General features: G+C 43.3%; 1 pseudogene; it reads left to right on the forward strand.

The window, feature by feature from the left end:
- Positions 1-18,438: 18,438 nt before the first annotated feature.
- Positions 18,439-19,275, forward strand: LOC144784079 (deoxyuridine 5'-triphosphate nucleotidohydrolase pseudogene; annotated as a pseudogene).
- The last annotated feature ends 2,457 nt before the right edge of the window (positions 19,276-21,732 follow it).

The following is a 21,732-nucleotide window of genomic DNA, read 5'->3' on the forward strand; positions in this document are numbered from 1 at the left end:
GTCCGGTGGAGGACCTCCTTGAAGTAGGTAATTAACTAAAACCAGAAGCTCCTTACGCAGGGTACCTCCACATTTTTTAAAAAATTCGATAGGAAGCCCATCATCGTCATTGGCTTTACCATTGGGGAAGGAGTCAATCACCTCCTCTAGCTCAAGCATTGAGAACTCCTCTATGAGGTATTTCTTGCCCTCGTCATCTGGTCTAGGTATTGCGAGTGACTCTAAAAATACCCCAATGGAGTGAGATGTGGCCCCTTCAGTTGCTTGATAGATTCCCTCATAGTGTTTCAAAAACAACTCGCCAATAGAGGCAGTGGTCTTAACATGCAATTTAGTGATGGGGTCGTTTAGTTGGTCTATCCTATTTCAAGCCTGTTTTTCTTTGGCTTGCCAGGCCAGGAGCTTCCCTGTGTATTCGATCTCCTCATATATCTTTTGGGCATAGAGATTGCTATTGGACTCGCCTAGGTCGTAATAGAAGTCCTTCATCCTGGACTTTGCCTCCGACAGTTTTTGCCCAGAGAGCGATGACCTAACCCTGTAGTGTTCTTGGGTTGCCTGCGTGAGTTCAATTTGTAGATTGGTTTTCTCCTCCCTTCTAGCTATCTGCTTTGGTATATCTTTAGACGTTATTATCCCCCGAAGAGTGGCCTTAAATGCATCCCAGGTTATGTTTAATGGGGCTGTGCCTCTATTCTGTGCAAAAAACTGCTCAATCTCTTCATCCATATCTATACACCATTGTGGGTCTAAGAGATTTGATTTGTTAAAAAAACATTTTTAAGGGCTTTGCGTCGCATATCCCAATTTTACCTCCATAAACAGTGCCGCATGGTCTAAGAAGGCATTTGGTAGATGGACATAGTTATACAGCTCTAAATTTTGAGATGTTAAAAAAAAAAATCCAACCTCGATGCGGAGTTATACTTTGCTGAATGGCATGAATATTCTCGTTTAAGGGGATTAAAAAAACGCCAGATATTAGTAACGTCAAGGTCTAGTTTGCAGCTTTGGATGGTCGTAGCAACTTGGGGTTTGTTCTGGCGGCGATCTTTTTTGGAGGAGTCCAATAGAGGATTTTGTAGAAAATTAAAATCTCCCCCCCATATTATTGGTCCAGGAAGGCCTGTTATAGTATGCTTTATCTGTAAAATTGGTACAGGGTCATCTAGAATTGGTGCATAGATTGTGGCAAAGATTATATTTGCATTGTTTATTTTACCGTGCGCAACTGCCCATCTACCTCTGGGGTCTGTAAGTGCCCCTTCCAGATTGAAGCCTATATGTCTTCCTATTAATATACATACTCCTCTCTGCGCCAACCCAGCTGTTGAGGATATCTTATGACCAACCCAACTCTTAAACATTTTATCTCACTCAACCTGGTCTCTATAGTGGGTTTCTTGTAGGTAGATAACATCTGGGAGGAGATTTTTTAACCAACACTCAATGGCGTTTCTTTTGCAAACATTATTCAAGCCATTCGCGTTAAAAGAGATAAGCTTGAACATGCTATTGATTCATCATAATATCAGAACATCTGTAGTAGTAAAAACATCTGTAGCAGCGGCAAGTAATATATAAACCTCATCCTGTGCAAAGAACCAGACAGCAGCATACATGTATTATAGCAGCAAATCTTATTGTGAAAGATAAGCAAAGGAAAGTAGCATATATATGCAAAAGAGCATGAAGGTCTAGATCTCTCTCTGTACAAATATGCAAATAGGCAGCACAATTGTACAATAGCAGCAAAACTTTTAACCTCCCCTTGTGCAAATACACAAAAACAGCGAATAGATACAGATGTATAAGCAGAAGGTCTAGATCTTTCTTCGTGCAAATATGCGAATAAGCGCACAATTGTACAATAGCAGCAAAACAGATATATAAGCAGAAGGTCTAGATCTTTCTTTGTGCAGATATGCGAATAAGCAGGACAATTGTACAATAGCAGCAAAAACGTTTAAACCTCCCCATGTGCAAATACGCAAAACAGCGAATAGATACAGATATATAATCGCAACCAACAAAAAAAGAGCAGCATTATATTGTTGTAAACATCTACCTGTGCAAATGAGCAAATTAGCAGCTATGCAGAAGCGCAACGCACTTGTGAGCCAAAGAAACATATTATTCTTGGCCTCTCTGTGTGCAAATACGCAAACAGGGAAATTGGAACAAAAGCAGGAAGGGTAGGAGCAAAACCATATTAATTGAACTTTTAAAGTGACAAGTAAGTGCAGGATGACAAAAATTGAATTGCCCTTTTGTGCACGAACAGCCTTTTAGCTCTAACATTGTCCGTACCATAGCTGTGTCAGTGTAAAAACAAATAATACTACGTTATATGAACTCTCTTTTTACCCCCTGCGACACCCCCCTTCACCCCCTTCCCTTCCCCCCCTAGAGTGGACGGAAATACCCAGTGTCCCACTTCCGTCCTTCTCTGGAATTTCATCTTCTTGGATGCCATTTCGTTGCATCCTTGTGTGCTTCCTGTCTCCACCGCGGGCTCGCTCTTAAGGTGATTGAAAGCACAGCAGCCACTCAAGATCCCAGACCTTCAAGAAAAGACTGAGCTTCATGCAGATCCGTAAAAATAAAAAAATTCCCTTTGGCCAGTACTTTGAGTTTCGATTGTTGTACTATCATGGCTTGAGCACCCTTGTTCTTAAAAGAGTCAATCAATTTAACAAAGTCCCTGCGTCTATAGGCGGATGCCGCGGACATATCAGAAAAAATCCGAAAGTTATTTGCCCCCTTCGCATTGAAATGTTTCTTAGAAAATGCAGTATTTAGAATTTTCTCCTTTACCCTAAAATCGGAAAAGTTGAGCAAAATTGTTCGGGGTTATTTCAAGTTGCTAGGTTTATAGGCCGGGACTCTGTGGGCCCTTGTGATCGTTAGGTCACCCTCAAGCTCAGGTATGGCTTTTTTCAGGAGGGACTCTGACCCTTTAACCACATCCTTATCTTCCAGTCCCTCTGGTATGCCTACTAATCGTAGGTTGGACCTCCTGTTGTAATTTTCAAGGTCCTGCATTTTTTCCCATAGTTGAGTTTTCTCTTTAATGGCCACATGGAGATCTTTCTGCATTGTTGTAAGAGAATCCTCTAGAGACGAGATCCGAGCTTCCGCTTCAGAAACTCTCAAGGGAGACTGCCAAGATGTTCCTCCATTTTCGTAAGTCTGCTGTGCAGCTGTGAGATTTCCTGAGCCTGAGAATTTTTGAAGTCTCTTAGTTCCTGAAGGATGATTACACGCATGTCTTCGATAGAGTTCATTTTTGTGACGTTCGGGAGAGAGGACAGACTGCTTTCTTGGGGAACCTGAGGTACTTGTGATACTTGTGAGCTTGAGTCTTGACTTAGAGCCTTCATGGTTAGCTTATGGCTTGGGCTTGTAATCAGCTGCATCAGCGGGTGGGAGAGGGTCTGGGACAGTGCAATGGGTGGAGATGTTCTGGTTGTTGCAGTTAATGCTGCCGAGGCTGCTTCTTCTGCGCCTATAACATCGACTTCTTGTGTCGCCTCTGATGGTTCAGGCGTTGTGGGGCCGTTTATATTCCCACCAGCGTTGGAAACATCTCGGTCCGCCATGCCACTTGCCCCTCCTAGGCTAGTCTCTCCTCGTGTAGGAGTGCTCGAGATTTGCCCCTGTTGAAGAAGAGGTTTTGAGAAGAGAGGGTATTGCTTGGGTGTTGATTGACTCTCAGATCCCTTAGGCAGAGGCAGAGGCAGTGGCATGTTATCAGCTTTGACCCCCTTGTCTGCTGCTTTATCCAGCCGGCCTGTCTTTGTTCCCTTGTCCTTCCCATCCTCCTCTCCTTTCTCGCCGACAGCTAGGAGGCTCAGTTCTGCCGAGAGTTCAGACAGAGTCAAGCTCTCTACATCTTCGTCCTCCTCACCCTCTTCCTGGTCGTCTTCATTATCCTCATTGTCTTTTTCAACTTGTTTTCTTAAGATATTATATTTATTTTTTCTGTATATTTCAGCGGTCTCTGCTGCTTTTTGTTTCAGGGCGCTTTTTTGCTGCGTTTTCCTTCTGGTTTTTTTCTCTCCCTTAGCTGCTGCTGCCACTGCTGCTGCTGGTGGAGGTTTGATCGGTGACTTTAATAGCTCCCTCCCCAGCTCCGGCTTGGCCTGCTTGCCCTTTACTCTTGCCGCCATAATTGCATGTGGTTTATTAGTTTGTTCTAGTTTTTCTTTAGTTTTTTTTTTTTGATCACGATGCTGACGAGTTGCGTCAAGTAGCGAAATACAGTTCTCTTCAAAATTGGGGGGGTGTTTTTCTTATAGCCCAAAAAAGAGTTCTGGCAAAGGTCTTATTCACCTCAGCCTCTCTTTGAATTGTTCCCGGCTACCTTTTCCACACCTTAGTTACTGCACTTAGAGCCTTCGCCTCAAAAGTTCTGAATTTCCCAAACAAAGCACCAGAAGAGCACCAAAAGAGCAACAGAGGGCAAAGGAGAAACAATAGGGCTCCGTAGTAAGGGACAGGTCTGTATACGAGACTTGTGGCGCAGCTCAAGCAGGGCAGGTAGTGCAGGTCGAGCAGGACAAGCAGTGCAGGAATACAAGAGAGTTAGGGGAGGCGCAAGCTAGGGATGCAGCCACTGCAAATAATTCATGATTTGAAGAGTCTCGATTTGGAAGCGCTGACCCTTTAGGCCTAATAGGGGAGGCGCAAGCGAAATACCTCAGCTCTAGGCTCTGGGCAACTTGGCAACTCGGTAACTCACTAGCTCGGCATCTTCAAAACATTTTCAGAACTGACATCACGATGACAGGGATGACTCGAGTATCGGAAATCGAGTCTGCGGAGGGATCTGCCGGGGGCAAGATGGCCGCGGAGCAGTCTCAGGAGTAGGTCGCTCTTACCTCTCTCTCCTGACGGTTGTTTCTTGGTAGCAGTGTAACGAGGTGAAATGTACAGATTATGAAGAGGAGGAGAAACTGGTGTGTGCATACCCTACTGCTATCCCGACAGCCAAAGATAATCAGTAGGATTTTATTACGCTCTGTAATGGACTTTTGGGGCAGGGTACTGTGCCCGATAGTAGAGACATTGGGAATACTGAGCGGGAGCTGGACTCTATTGAATTATAGGATGCCGCCACGCACCAAGCCGAAAGATACCAGGGACATCGAAGTTGAAGGAGAGGCTGCATCAGATGTTAGTATCCCTCCAGAGACACATACTGTGACACAGATGCAGGCAGCCAAGATGGGCAGCGGTGTTACAGCACATGAATCAGACCTTCATTCAAGTAAAACTAAGGAAAAGGGGGAGAAACTTAAAATCAAAGATCGAGACGCTGAACTGAAAGCAGAGCAGAGGGCTGAAAAAGCCGCAAAGAAAGTGATAGCAGCGGCAAAATTAAAGCAGTCCAAAGCGACCCCAAAACCTGCAGATCAAAAAGGCAAAAAAGGTGCAGGTATGCGCCAGCCTACCGTGCAGGAAGCATTCAAGGCATCAGGAGCACCGCCAGTTGGGACAGTAACAGGAGCGGTAGATGACGATCTTGTGGTCAATGGCGGAGCAAAGAAGCGTCCCGTAGAAACAGCCGAAATAGCTGAATCGTCGACTCATGCAGGCGAAGTGCGTGCGCAGGATACAGAGCACAGCCCACATCCAGAGGCAGAGATCACAGAATGGGCGGAGCAGATGGAGCAGGTAGCGACATCGGTGGAGGTAGCGGAGCCCCGCACGGATGGCTGTAACTCAGGCACTCCGGGTAGCAGCCAAGGTAGAGATGCCATAGATAACGGGGGTACTAACGTGTCAGAAGAGACAGGAGAGGCCGCTGGAGGCTCAGAACATGCAGAGACTTTAGAGGTAAGCCGCGATACCGGAGCGTTGGGCAGCACTGGCATTGTAAACATTTCTGAAGAGACTCCGTTAAAACTGCTAGCGGAACCCGTGATGAAGGGGAGCAATAATGGGTTAATAGCAGATATTACAGTTGATACTGGACTGGAGCCTGAGGCAGATATCTCCTCCAAGGCCATGAACATTGAAACAGAAGGGGATTGCGATGGTTTAGTGACTCTGAATGTGCAGGCTAGCACAGAGGGGGGACAGTTGGTCCCGGGGACCCCAACGGAGAATTGCTTTTTTTCAGTGAATGAAACAGGTGTCTCAGAGACCTCAGAGGGGGCCGCAACCGAGAGTGAGTCGGATGGATGCTCTGAGGGGACCCCCTCAGTAAGTGAAGACTCAGATTTGGCGCTATCAGGCTCAGATTCAGGCTCTGAGACGGAGGAGTCAGAGGAGTTAGAGGAGTCAAACAAACAGTTGTCCAAAACTCAGAAACGGAAGCAACAGCAGAGGAGCCGACGACGCTACAAACGGCATGACCCTGCTAGACCACTGCACAGAGAGGTCACTAAAAAATTGGACTGGGATTACTCAGCTACCTCAAGCCTGTATCAAGAAGATGATGTGGCACATGGGGGGCCCAGAGGTCAGCAAAGGAATCAGCATGGAGAAGCTCCTACGATTGGCCTACTGTACTCCACCCTAAAGCAGATGCAGGGAGAGGCAAGATCAGAAAGCAGGAGGACTAAGCAAGTAAATAAGAAAATCCAGAACTTTCTTAGTAAAATGAATAAGCTATACGCTGAGATGGCGGGCAGGGTTACGGAGGTGGAGGAACGGACCGGGAAAATGGAGGATGAGGTTTCTAGATGGCAGGAGTTTAAGGAGGGTCAAATCAAGGCCACAGAGGATATGAACTGGAAACTCGAGGACATGGAAAATAGGCAAAGGGGAAATAACATCAGGCTTTTGGGGATAACGGAGGGAGTTGAAGAGCAGGACCCAAGGGCCTACGTAGTGGCACTTTTTAGGGGGGCCTTCCCTGAGTCGGATAGATGGAACTGGGATGTAGAGGGGTAGAGAGCGCACAGATTTCCCCTAATGCAGAAGCAGTCATACCACGGCTCACAGAAAGGCAAACCGAGAGCTATGTTGGTGTTTATGGGAAACTTTCTGGCCAGGCAGGAAATCATGGACAGGGCTAAACCGCAGGACCGCTGCATGTTTAAGGGGGTAACATTCTTCGCACGTCCTGACTTCTGCCACGTCACTGTGGAAAGGAGATGGAGGCTACGCCAGATGATCGACCCATTTCAGAAGCAAGGGTGCGAGGCTTACTTGGTATTTCCTGCGAGACTTAAAATAATAGTGGAAGGTCAGACAAGAATGTTCTTTTCGGAGATCAAGGCGCAAGCCTTCCTGGATGAATACAAGGAGAAACACAGACGAGGGAGCGCTCGAATGGGTAGCCAAGTCCCCTGATGACAACGCAGACATAGCATTAAGGAAGTTGGACATTTCTTTGTACATAATGGGTTTATATAGGGGGTGTGTAACGGGAGGGCTGGGTCATTCTGGGTAGATGGTTTTGGGGAGCAGCATTAGGTAATAAAGTTACACCTCAAGGAACTTGTAAGGTTGTGATGATAGGGAGGGAGATGGTTGCGACGCTCCGCTGAGCTAGGAAGCAGCCATGCATAGGTCAGTTCTGACCTATTTGCCTGTAAGGGGGGGGGTCTGGGGGAGGGGCACGCAGGACAGGGGGTGGGGGTAGGATTATCAGGGACAAGGACAGGGGCAAGTACACAGAGCAAAGGGATATGTGGATCATCTGCGGATCGAAAAAGCAGTTAGAAAGGCAAGTGGAGTGGATAGGAATTACAGGATAGATAAGGGTCGGATAAAATGGGTACTAGAATAAGAACTAATATAGATATTAAGGTGGTCACACTTAATGTATGTGGCCTTAATGAGCAGACTAAAAGGCAAAAAGTGGCTGTGTTGCTGAAAGAGACGAGGGCAGATTTTTTCCTCCTTCAGGAGACTCATATAGAGGGGAACAAGCCGTTTTTGCTGGAGCAATTAGGGTTTTGTGTGCTAGCCTATTCTAAACAGGGAGTTAAGAAAAGGGGGGTTGCCATTCTTACAAAGAGGTTTGATATTCAGACCAGGAAGAAACTAGAAGATTAATGGGGTAGATGGGTTCTGATAGAATGTTTGATTGGGGAGGAATGGGTCACATTAGGCTCAGTATATGGTTCTACCCAGGATGATCCGGAGGTATTCGACTTTTTGGATATAGAATTGGCAACATGGGCACCGAAAATAATTTTAGCTGGTGATTTCAATATAAACGGCGCTGACGGGCTAGGTTTGGGAATTCATGGTCACTATTTAGGCAGGAAAAAAAGAGTCTGCCGCGCAATTCAGAGGATGGCTAGTAATAACTCATTAAGTGATATATGGGGCAATTAAAACCATCAGAACCTGGGTACACCTATTATTCAGCACCCCATAAAATCTTTGTCAGATTAGATTATTATTTTGCATCCGGTTTTTCGCTTCCCAATATGCACATCAAGAGACTACCTCGTATAGTATCTGACCACAACCCTCTCATTCTGTCAGTCCATGGAGATGGCTTTAGGAGACAAGCAAGGGCCTGGTCATTTGAAAAAGAGCTCTTGGTAGATCCAGCTTATGTAGAACGTATGCATGCATGGATTAGAGACTTTTGGGACATCAATAGGGGTAGTACTGCAATAGGAAATGCATGGGATGCTTTTAAAGCAGGGGTCCGCGGCGAGACATTGAGCTACAGCTTGGCTAAGCAGAAAAAAGAAAAGGAATTATCAGAGCAGTTAAAGTTAGCAGTGTTAAATGCAGAACAGGAACTGGTGCAGGTCATTAGGGACGGGCAAGATTCGAAACAGCAGGTTCTACAGGTTATGTTAGCTAAGGCGGCAGCTGAGGAAAGCATATCACAGAAGGCAGCTAAAATCTTTAAGGAAAGAAGGGAAGGATGCTACGAATATAATGAAAAGGTGGGCCACATTCTAGCAGTTAGAACAAGGCAGAGAGAAGCAAGAGGGAAAATCAGGGAAATAAGGGATACAGAAGGTAACATAGTTACTGAATAGAAAGAGATCCTGGAGGTCTTTAGGAAGTTCTATCTTAAACTGTACACAGAGGAACAGGATGGACCACTAGAGGATATAAGTGGATACCTCGAGGGAACACCAATCAGAGTACTATCTGAGGCTGACAGTGAGGCGTTGGGGGCTCCACTGGATGAGGAGGAAATTATGGAGGCCATGCTAAGTTTGCCATCTGGCAAAGCTGCTGGGCCAGATATGATCCCAGGAGAATTTTATAAGGTTTTTTTTAAGACTTTAAAAACGGATCTAATGAATACGATGCTTGCTGCTCAAGAAGGAGTATCAACTCCTGTTAGCTGGGCCGGGGCTGACATAATAATAATTCTCAAGAAGGGCAAGTCACCAACCGACCCTGGATCATATTGTCCTATAACCTTAATTAACTCGGACGTTAAATTTTTTTCAAAATCACTGGCTACTAGACTATCGGGGGTGATAGGAGGACTGGTCAGCAAGAATCAGCACAGGTTTATCCCAAACAGGGGCACGACACAACATATCAGAAAAGTAATTACTTTATTTGATGCCCAGGGGATAACACAAGAGGGGGCAGGGGGACCTATGGCAGTCCTCCTGCTAGACGTCGAGAAGGCGTTCGACCGTGTGACTTGGGAGTTTCTGTGGGCAGTACTGAGGAAAGCGGGGTGCGGGGAAAGGTTTTTGAAATCAATACGATCACTGTATAGGGCTCCAACGGCATGTTTAAGAGTGAATAAGGAACGCTCAAGCTCTATTGTAATTTCACGTGGCACTAGGCAGGGGTGCCCGTGTTCACCCCTGCTGTTCGCGCTGTATATTGACCCGCTACTGGCTAAGTTAGAACAAAACGAGCTGATACAACCCCTGGTAACAAAAATGGGTCCGTGCAAAGTATTAGCATATGCGGATGATGTGGCAGTTCTTACACCCACACCCACAGAGTCTATCAGGGAGATAGAATTAGAGGCGGATCGGTTCGGACGGGTGGCAGGGTATGCACTGAACAAAACTAAGACCCAAATTATCCGTAATGCACTGACAGAATGTACTGATTCCCGGGTGGTGACAGAGGGGGTGTATTTGGGAGTGTCCATCACGGCAGATCTAGATCAGCTAGTAGAAATTAATATCAGTCCGATAATAAACAAGGCCAAACGAGATCTGGACAGGGTACACAACATCCATATGTCTTTAGTGGGCGGAGTGAATTTTGTGAAAATGAATATGCTCCCAAAGTTCTTATATTTATTTAGATCAATCCCCTTATACTTTAATGTTAATTGGTATAATTTAATAGAACAAATGTTTAACCGATTTATCTGGTTCCACAGTAAAACCAGAAGAGCTCTTAGATTTATGTCGTTACCACGGGAGCGTGGGGGCTGGGCCATGCTGGACCTTAAGTTGTATTATTGGGCAGCTGCATTACAACAAATGACAAGTCTTTTGGGAGGGGCTGAAATGGAAGCAGTACGCCACACTGGCTCCACTGAGATTTATGGATTGGTTTTATGAGAGGAGGTAGAGAATGTGTGTTTGAAGCAAACGGAGCCGCGCTTTTTTAAGGATACTACATCTAAGACAGTGTGTGCGGCATATAAGATCTGGCAGGCTTTCAAGAAGAGCTTTGGCATGGGCAGATTCAATGCCCACACCAGACTGGCAAAGAATCCTACATTACCACAGGATATATTTGGAGACGTAATTTTTGGGGAGTGGGTAAGGCTTGGAATCAGGAAGGTGGGGGACCTTATAGGCCCCGAGGGTATTTATCAATTTTCAATATTACAAGGGAAATTTGGTATGAATTCAAGAAGTTTTTTCAAATATCTACAGGCAAGAAGCTTCCTTGCAGGCAAGACAGGGGGGGAGAAGAGGTTTTGAAAATAATTTAATACTGCCGGTCATTGAGGAGGGGCAATGTTGTACAATTGGAAGATTGTATGCAGAGCTGATTAACAACAGAGATGATGATTTGGAAAAGGTAGAGCTGAAATGGATTAATAGAATGGGGATAGAGCGGGGGGTGTTTGGGAAATATTTTCTGTTTGTAGCGATGGCAGTTTTCCGCTTGTGTATTGCGACAGCCTGGAAAGATAAAACACCACCTTTGTTGCAGCAATGGGTAGCCAGGCTGCTACACAGCTGTAATTTAGAGAACTCAATTTATGCTAGGCGGGGAAAAAAAGGGAGAGCAAAGGGGCAGCAAATCTAGGCTCTAATTAATAAATGGAGGGAAGGGGTGGGTTAAAACACTTCTTTTTTTTTTTTTTGCGGAATGTGTATATTATATCCTTACATTATATATGTACTCCTCTTTCACTTTCCTTTTCACTTTCTTTATGCCAAATTTCTATTTTTTATTTACTTGCCTTCTTTATCATTACCTATTGATTAATAATTATTTAATTGTGCAAAGTTTGATTTGTAAATTTATGGATTGTCTATATAATTTGCTCCTGCACTGAATTCAAAGGGAACTGTCCTGCGGGGGAGGGGAGGGGGAGGGGCGGGGGGTAAAAATGTATGAACATTTTCAATATAAAAAAAAAAAAAAAAAAGGAAATCGAATCTGCGGAAATCGAGTCCACGGGAAGCAGCAGGGCAGCAAGGCAGCAACGGTGAGGCGCCAGATCAGTCCTCCCGATAGTTTAACGGTGTTTTTTCCACAAAGCGGAGCAGAGCGGGAGACTAGAATCGAGCGCGGCACCCATGGGCGGAGCCGCGAGGGAACAGGAAGCACTACGGCGGCGTGCGTGGGGTCACGTCAGCCGTCCATCCTCCTTGCTTGTGCTATATACTATGGTTTGCAGAAGCAAAATGTGAATGACAAATAAACAGACCAGTGGAAGATGCAGCTGACTGAATGTCCCTCTTTGTATGAATATGTCAATTTTCTGGAAAACCTATAGCCTGGTGGGGCAGCTATCGCTTTTTCAAAGGCCAGACCTCATCAGTTAACACATACGTTTGCCCTTCTTTAATAGGTCTGCTTCTCTCCTCTGGCCTTACCTACAGTCTCTGCCCATTTTCAGAGGTGGTCTTTTTTCTCTGCAGCTATTACTGGTGCTGGGGCCTGCAGACACTAACCTAATGTGCAACTGCCCTGTCCAATGTACAGCGCACACACCAAATCAAAGTCACATATTGCAGTAGTGCTAAGCTGCCCACTCAGATCCTTGTGCTACAGTACTGCAGAACACAACACTATCACTCACAAGCACTACATTCATGACAGCACACATTTCACAAGGTACTCACTGCACGTAGAAAGCACAATGCTGTAATTTAATCTTACTCTTTATTGACAACTTGTATTGTCTGCTGACATAATGCAGTTACAATAACCCATATTGCGAAATTCCCCAAAAAATGTTTAAGTGCCCCATAGATGAAACTTGCCAGTCTGTCATGCATATTTTCTAACAAAGCTGACCAATCATGACCAAGTCCTTAATTTAAAACAAGCTACTGCCTGCCACTGGTGGACAAAGCTGCTATGGCCATCAGCATGGATCATTGAGAGAATATTGTGGTAAACAACATCGTTGAAAAAAAATATTGTGTCTAACATATTGTTTACCACAATATCCTGCTCCTATACGTATATTAGTAAGTACAATAATATTTGGAAAAAAATATCGTTTAGACTAATATCATCCAAAAATAGACAAAAACATAATTTTTTTAATATAGAGTTTAAAGTAGTAAATGTTAAATATGTCAATATATAAATTTAATATAATGTAAACTTAATGTATTCCACAAACATGTAATTCTATATAGAAAGATATACTTATAGAAACACAAAAAAACACATATATGTGTTTGTATTTATATAAACATATATATATATATATTCACTGAAAAAACCATAGGTTATAGACCATATATAGTTAGGAATTAGCATTTACAAAACCTTGAAAATTCACTGAAAAAACCATAGGTTATAGACCATATATAGTTAGGAATTAGCATTTATAAAACCTTATTTTACTCACACAAAACCATTGAAATTCGCATATATAGTTAGTTGCACTAACTATATATTTCGCGCACCCGCAATCCACTGCTGATGACGTCACATATTACATCATTCATGACATGGTCAGTGACATCACTGATGACATCACTGATGACATCTCAAATGACATCACTGATGACATCTCATTTGACATGACTGATCACATCACTGATGACATCATTCATGTGATAATACGATGAACTTCTTCAGACTCTAATATAACCTTATATACACTCAGTGTAAACAGACACTCACAGACTGTCACTCATCCATGGAGTTACTCACACACCTAGTCATTCATGCAAAGAATCAATCACACCTCCATTTCCTCAACTATACAGTTATACACACCTTACCTATTCAAACAGATACTAACACATATTTACTCTCTTATACAATCCCTGATACAATTTCATAATGATCCATACAGCCACTCACACATTCACTGGCTCTTATGCACAGTTATTTATATATGTCAACTCTCACATATACTGTGTTTTACATATGTCTTTACTTTGACACGTAGCACTGAGTTATCCATTCACTCACCAATACACTCATGCACACAGTCAACCACCCATACAGCTGTTTCCACATGCACTTTTGAACCCATACATCTAGTGAATCAACTGCTCACACATCTATGCACAGAGTCATACACCTCTCAACCACCAACACACACACTCAGTCTCCCATACAAATACTTGGGCAACCAATCAATAACCCATATAGTTACTCATATAGCTACTGATCAACACATGCAGCAGTTTACAAAACAACAGACATAATGATGCACAAATTAAGACAGTTTAGTCACTAACCCATGCACTCAGTGAGACATATTTAATCACTCACTCATACAGTCAGTCATGCACCTACTAAATCCTTCATCCAGACACTTCTACATCCAGTCATTCTTCAATATGTAAGACATATTTAAACTTTACAGAAACATAAAATCACTGGATGTTGTTTTCAGTGATGTCATCAGTGATGTCATTTGAGATGTCATCAGTGATGTCATCAGTGATGTCATTTGAGATGTCATCAGTGATGTCACTGACCATGTCATGAATGATGTAATATGTGACGTCATCAGCAGTGGATTGCGGGTGCGCGAAATATATAGTTAGTGCAACTAACTATATATGCGAATTTCAATGGTTTTGTGTGAGTAAAATAAGGTTTTATAAATGCTAATTCCTAACTATATATGGTCTATAACCTATGGTTTTTTCAGTGAATTTTCAAGGTTTTGTAAATGCTAATTCCTAACTATATATGGTCTATAACCTATGGTTTTTTCAGTGAATTTCAATGGTTTTTTATTAGCAAATATTAAAAGCTGTTAAATGTATTCTTCTTTTAAAGGAAAAATATATTTTATATGTATTTAATATAATTTTTTATGTATATATATATATATTTTTTTTTTAGTTTCGCTACCGGTCCGCGCACCGGGTAGCTTCCCGTTAGCTCATTTTTATGCCGCAACCCAGTCCGCGTACCGGGAAACGTACCGTTTGCATAACTGCCGCGTTCGAGAACAACATCGTGACGCGTCGCGTAAGCACGACGTATCGCGTTGCCGCGTAATGCGTCTTATGACGTGCCGCGTTCGCGCACTCGGAAGTGCTCCGGTGCGCGAACGAGGCGCGAAGCGCAGCACACCGGAAGCGCTCCGGGCGTGGAGCGGGACGCGTAACGTAAGCGTAACAGGTCATGTGACCTGTGAATAACACTTTTCATTGGTTTAGAACTTTTTTTCCCAAATGATGAAAACCCCTCCTTCTTTCCTCACTCTGACTTTCATCTTTGTGAGAGGAAGACCTGTTTCTCCTTGTTGAAATAATGGCATCTGTAGTAGCTGCAGCTGGTGGACCCCCACCCCCACCACAACCACCTAGGAAGGAAGGACCACCTGCGCAGTTCCTTCCAAACCCAGAGGAAGAGGAAGAAGAAGAGGAAGAGGACGTAGAGCGGAGGCAGTTCTTGCCTGAAGAGCCCCGGAAATCCCACCACAAAGACAGTTTTATTTGGCAATTTTATTCATACCCTCAAGGCCAAAAAAGGTCAATGCCCGACATGTGACATGCCTCATTTGTAAAGATGTTTTGTCTAGAGGTACAGACAAAAAGTATAGTTATGGTAACTATACTATGCACCGCCATATGCAGAGGTGGCATCCACTCAATTACAGCGTTGCAGAGGTGCGTCACCTCCAAGATAACCCACCAACTCCTGTGGCCAGTACATCGGCACATGTAACTCTATCGGGACCAGAGGCGAGGGAGACGGTCCCAAATATACAACAGAATTTTGTGCACATGAAGATAGTGTGCCTTTATTGTGGTGACCTAATTTCATGTGCGAATATGAGTATCATTTTGATTAATAGAGCATTTGAAAACCACAAGTGCTCAAAACGCCCCAAGAAATAATTTATTTTTTTGTTCCTGTTGAGCCCTTTCTAATGCCTGTTTTTCATTGTTCCCCCCCCAAAAAAACATAAAATTGTTCAAAAAATACAACAACAAAAAAGTTCAGAAAAATTAAAAAAAATATAAAACAACAAAAACATTAAAAAAAAGTTCTTTTCAGAACTACCTCCCATTTTTAAAAAATTACTACAATTTTTAGCACTCTTGACTTCATTTTTCTCATGGGTGCGCTTCCCGGTACGCGCACCGGTGAGCGCCCCGTTAGCGCAACAAAAAAAACAAGAAAAAAAAAACAAGAGAAGGAGAGCATAAGAGAAAGAGAAAGAGAGAGTAATGTTAAGAGACAGACAGCAAGAGAGAGCAACACAGATGTACTGTGTAATACATAGTAAAACAGTGTAAAAGATATAACAAAGTGTAAGAGAGAAAATGAAAAAAATATAAGGCTGTGAAACAAAGAAAGAGAGAAGAAGAATACTAAAGCAGAGGCACATGAAGAATGTGAGTGGCTGTAAAGAGTAAAAGGAAAGAGAAAAAATGATGTACAAATAAAAGGTAATAACGGAACCAGATTTAAATAACACTGGTAAGGGAGAGAGAGAAAAAAGTAGTGTGCATAACTAAAGAGGGATGAAATAAGATGGATAACATCGAATAAAGTTAAAACATGTGGATTGACAGAGAGAAAAAACTAAAAGAAGAAAAGAAGAAGTAACAGAAAGGGAATAATTGAAGCAGCAAAGAAATGTAAATAACGTAGTGTGCTTGAACTTCAGGGAGAAAGCATAATGAACAAGTAGTGAAAGAGTGAAGAGACAGAGACAATTACAGTAAGATAGACGGACTGAGTGAACGGGAATGAAGAACTGTGAGAACAGAGGTACTGAGAAAAGGAGTGCAAGGAGTGCAGTAAGTAAATCACCCACACAACACAACAGCTACCCTACCTCAAAGCACTCTAAAATATTATTTTACTGTTTCTCTTTGTTTTCCCCTTGTTACGCTCCCCGGTGCGCTACCCATAGTAAAAGTAAAGAGGGGTGATAGAGGGAGAAATATTGAATTAGGATAACACATGGTGAGTGACAAAGAGAGAGGACAAAAAGAGTAAAGGGAACAGTACCTGAATGGGCTTGAGTACAACAGCAAAAAAAGATAAGTAATGCAGTGTGTGTGACTTACAGGGAGTTAGTGGGTGTAGGTCAAAGTGTGGGTGTGTAAGGTGTGTCTGTGGGTGTGGTTGTGTGGAGTGTTTTGGTGTGGGTAGAGATGAGGGTGTGTGAAATATGTGTGAGAAGTGTATGAGTGTGGGGTGTATATGTGTTCGATGTATGTGTGTGTATGGAATGTGTGTGTGTTTTTGAGGAGTGTGTGTGGGAGGTTTTTTTGTGTGTATGAGGTGTATGTGTGGTGTGTGTGTGGGGTGTATGTTACAGGTGTGTGTATGTGTTGGGAGGGGGATGAGGTATATGTGTAGGAGTAAGGTAAATAATTAAGAAAAAGAGAATGAGTAAAGAAGCAAAGGAAGGGAACAGAGGGTAAGTGAAGTAAAGAATAGGGATCAAAAGAAGTTGAATATGAGAGGGTAAATAATGAAAGGGGAGTAAACATGGAGAATAAGAATAAGTGAGAGAAGCAGAGTAAAAACACATGAGTGAGGTAGATTGAGAAAATGTTAGTGACATTAAAGCAAAGGGTGATAACAAACTACATTTTTTTAGTCATACTTACCATATAATAAATGTAACTATAATTTTTTTTACTACAGTTGGTATCTGTGAAAGAGAGAAAAAAAAATAAGTTATAGTTAGTAAAATATGTATTTTAAATTAAAAGATACAAATGAAGAGCTAAAAACATCATAACACTCTATTTAGAAATAAAGTTAGAGTGAAGAACACAGAAAGGGAAATAAACTAAGGTAGAAGGACAAAAAGAGGGAAAAAGAAATAGAAGGAGAACAAATTACAAAGAGTAAGGCATATAGATTCACTAAGAAAAAGAGAGAGAAGTACAGAGAAATGAACTGAAGGTAAGAAAGATACAAAAACAATGTGAGTTAGCAAAACTAAATCAGGAAAGAGAAGAAAGTAAAAAGATAATGACTGAGACAGAAAACAGTCTAATTAAGAATGCATTTAGAAGAATGAGGAATAGAAGATAACTGAGAGTAAGAGAAGAACAGTCATACAGTGAAAGGATGAAGGGAGACAGAATAATATACAACAATTGAAGGAAATGGACTGAGGAAGTTATAACGTAGACACACTAAGAGAAAAACTGAGTGAGGTGGAGTACAATGAGTGAGAAAAGAAAAAAGTAAGTCTGCAAAAAAAAGGAAAGAGAGGAGAAGACGACTAAAACAGTGGTACTGAGAGAAAATAATTTGGTGACGAAAGTAAAGAGAAGGACATTGAAAGAAAGGAAATGATGGATAGTAACGGAACCAGAGTAAAAAAAAATGGGATGAAGAACGATGAGAGAGGAGCAGTGAAGTTGTTGTAAAAGAAGTGATAGAAGGTAGATAAACACAAGTGAAAATAAGCCAAGTAGAGTGAGGCACTGAGGACATAGAAGTAGTGAACGAAAAACAGAGAGAAGAGCAAAGGAACCTGCACGACCCCGTACATGGAGGACGGATAACGGAGGACTGTCAGGGCCACAGTGTTTTGATTGCGGAAATTGGGGTCACATAGCTCGATTATGTCCCAAAAAGAGAATTGATGAGGAGCCTATGGAGGTCGGTTACCTTCCCAAAACCGTTCTCTACTCAGCAGAAATGGGTGGCTCCTTTAGAGTAAGTGTGAGAGTTAATGGGTACTCTGTACATGCCTTGTTAGACTCCGGCTGTCGTCAGTCGGTTATACAATCGCAACATGTGACCTCATCTCAATACATTCCCCGGGGTTCGGTTAATATTAGGTGTGTTCACGGAGATATCAAGCCATACCCTATGGCCAACGTTCCCATAGAACCAGCATCGGGAAGTCCACACACGATAAGGGTAGGCGTGATGTCCTCTTTGCCTGAAGATCTAATCATCGGGACGGATAATCCAGGTTTCTTACAAATGTTTAAAAAAACATTAAAACCAGACCCTCCTAAAACAATCACAGATAAAGGTCGTTCCGTAACAGACGTTGGAGAGGACTATTTTCGTCCTGATGTGTTCACCCTAAAATTCGCAAAATTGTCCGAACATGCCACGACTCCCACCCGCGGCTCTGATAAGGCAGCAGGATATGACTTGTATAGTGCATATGATTATGTAATACCTGCAAGAGAAAAGGCATTAGTCAAAACGGATATTCAAATCGCAGTTCCATCCGGTTGCTATGGCCGGATTGCTCCTCGCTCTGGTTTGGCTGCAAAGCACTTCATCGACATAGGAGCCGGTGTTATTGATGAGGATTACAGAGGAAATGTAGTAATACTCCTTTTTAATTTGGGGAACGAGACATTCCTAGTTAATAAAGGGGACCGAGTGGCACAATTACTCTGTGAACGAATAGCTTACCCCACATTACAAGAACTAGATAGTTTAGATCACACGGAACGTGGGTCTGGAGGTTTTGGGTCTACTGGCCAAAACAGAGAGACATTAACCGCCCTGCTCTCACCTGATCCATGGATTTTGGATAGGAGTTTTAGATTCGCGCAAATTAGTGACTCCACTCTTTTCAATGCATGGGAAAAAGCCCACCAAAGGTCCGAAAGCACCAACAATTATCCCAGATTTTTGATTCAGGATAATCTGCTTTACCGAATAGGGAAACAGGGAGAGTCGCCTCAACTCCTAGTGCCCGTCTCTTTCCGAGATCAGGTTCTTTTTTTGCCCACAGCCATCTAATTGCCGGCCATGCAGGGGCCGAAAAGACTACCCAAAATATCCTCAAACATTTTTTTTGGCCAGGGATATATAAGGACACTGCAACATACTGTAGCAAGTGCGAAATATGCCAGAAATTGAACATGGTCAAACCTCCGGCAGTTCCGCTTCAGCCATTGCCCATTATTGGGAAGCCATTCGAAAGAGTTGGCATGGACCTTATTGGACCGCTGCCTAAAACCTGAAAAGGATTTCAACATATCTTGGTGGTGGTTGACTATGCCACAAGATTCCCGGAGGCTTTTCCCTTATCTGCAGCCAATTCGAAGCAAGTTGGTGACAAAATGGTGGAACTATTTAGTCGAGGCGGATTTCCAAAAGAAATTTTGACGGACCAAGGTACACCGTTCATCTCCAAATTAATTAAGTTAGCGGGGCCGAATGGGATAGGATGTTACCACTAGCACTATACACCATAAGGGCTCAGAAACAGAGCAGCATGGGTATATCGGCCTTTGAGTTGCTGTATGGTCGTCAACCCCGCTCCCTTTTAGCGATGACTAAAGACGCATGGGAACATGAAACCCCGGAAGAAACTGCTGCGACCCTGGACTATTCTAACAGTCTCAAATCCAAAATAGGGAAGTTGAGAGATTTGGCATTTGCACACCTCGAAACGAGCCAAAATAGACAGAGAGTTGCTTATGATCGCGGAAAGAAATGGAGACAGCTACAAATCAATGACTGGGCCCTGGTACTTCTGCCCTCTTCCACCCAAAAATTTAAGGCTGAATGGATGGGTCCCTATAAAGTGATCGAGACAATAGGTAAAACTAGCTATAAATTGCAAATTACTCCTCACAAACAACAGTCCTACCATATTAATCTAAAAAAATGGTTGGGTCCTCCCCCGTCCGAAATACATCTGGCTGACTCTACACGGCCAACCTCATCTACTTGTGACCAGCTTGTCCATAATGATGAATTAACTTCACAACAACAAAAAGACCTTAAGGAAACACTGGAAAAACATGGAGATGTCTTTTCTAATATTCCAGGGAGGACATCCCTGGCTGAACATTGTATTGTGACTCCCCCCGGCAAGAAGGTTAGAATTAGACCATATCGGGTCCCTGAGGCTAGGAGAGCGGCTATCAAAACTGAAATTGACGAGATGCTCCGCCTCGGTGTGATACAACCCTCTAAGAGTTACTGGTCTAGCCCTATTGTCATGGTCCCTAAGCCTGACGGCAGCAGACGTTTCTAAATGGACTTTCGAGCACTGAATGACATTTCACTCTTTGATGCGTATCCCATACCCAGAGTGGACGAACTCATTGAGAAATTGGGAAACGCGAAATATATCACTACCCTCGACTTGACAGAAGGGTATTGGCAGGTTCCCCTTAGGCCGGAAGATATCAAAAAGACTGCCTTTTACACGGATGAAGGCCATTTTGAATTTACCGTGCTTCCCTTTGGGCTGCATGGAGCGCCAGCTACGTTCCAGCGCTTAATGAACACAGTTGTCTCCGGATTGTCTGGTTTCACGTCCGCTTATCTGGACGACATTGTCATCTACAGTCCAGATTGGCCCACACATCTCTGTCATCTTCACAAAGTGCTGGCGGCTCTCCAAACTGCTGGGCTTACAGTTAACGCAAAAAAATGTAAAGTGGCATTCCAGAAGGTTAAATATCTGGGTTACATATTGGGACACGGATTGATCGAACCCCAGATTGAGAAAGTTCGAGCAATTGCTGACACTCGTTTTCCCTCTACTCGGAAGGAAATGAGGTCGTTTTTGGGCCTTGTCGGTTATTACCGATGGTTTATACCCCAATTTGTGAATTTGGCCACCCCCCTTCTGGATTCTCTGAGAAGCGTTGGAAAATCCTCCACGCCTATCCGGCCTACAGAACAAATGCTTGAGGCGTTTAGACTATTGAATTCTATTATTACATCTACACCTGTACTCTCATCGCCCGACTTCTCACGCCCTTTCTCTCTTCATACTGATGCATCGGACTATGGCATTTATTTATTTTTTGACATTTCTAAAGCGCAACAAATACCCGTAGGTGTCTCGGCGCCTCGGCATTGGGGCTGTGCTATCTCAAGTGGGAGACGATGGCCATGACCATCCAATCCTGTATGTCAGCCGGAAACTGTTTCCACGCGAACTGAAATATGCAACAATCGAGAAAGAATGCCTCGCCATAAAGTGGGCTATCGACAAGTTGGCATACTATCTTGAGGGCCATCGATTTGACCTTTATACTGATCATGCTCCACTACTGTGGATGGCTCGTAACAAATCTAACAGCGCTAGGGTTTTGCGTTGGTTCCTATCTCTGCAACCATACACCTTCTCTATCCATCATCCAAAAGGCACAGATAATGTAGGGGCAGACTTTCTGTCACGACACCCACTCCCCGATCGTGAGTGTCCTGAGTGGGAGGTGTGTAACGGCGTGG

Source organism: Lissotriton helveticus, chromosome 10 (genome assembly GCF_964261635.1).
Source record: "Lissotriton helveticus chromosome 10, aLisHel1.1, whole genome shotgun sequence".
Lineage (NCBI taxonomy): Eukaryota > Metazoa > Chordata > Amphibia > Caudata > Salamandridae > Lissotriton > Lissotriton helveticus.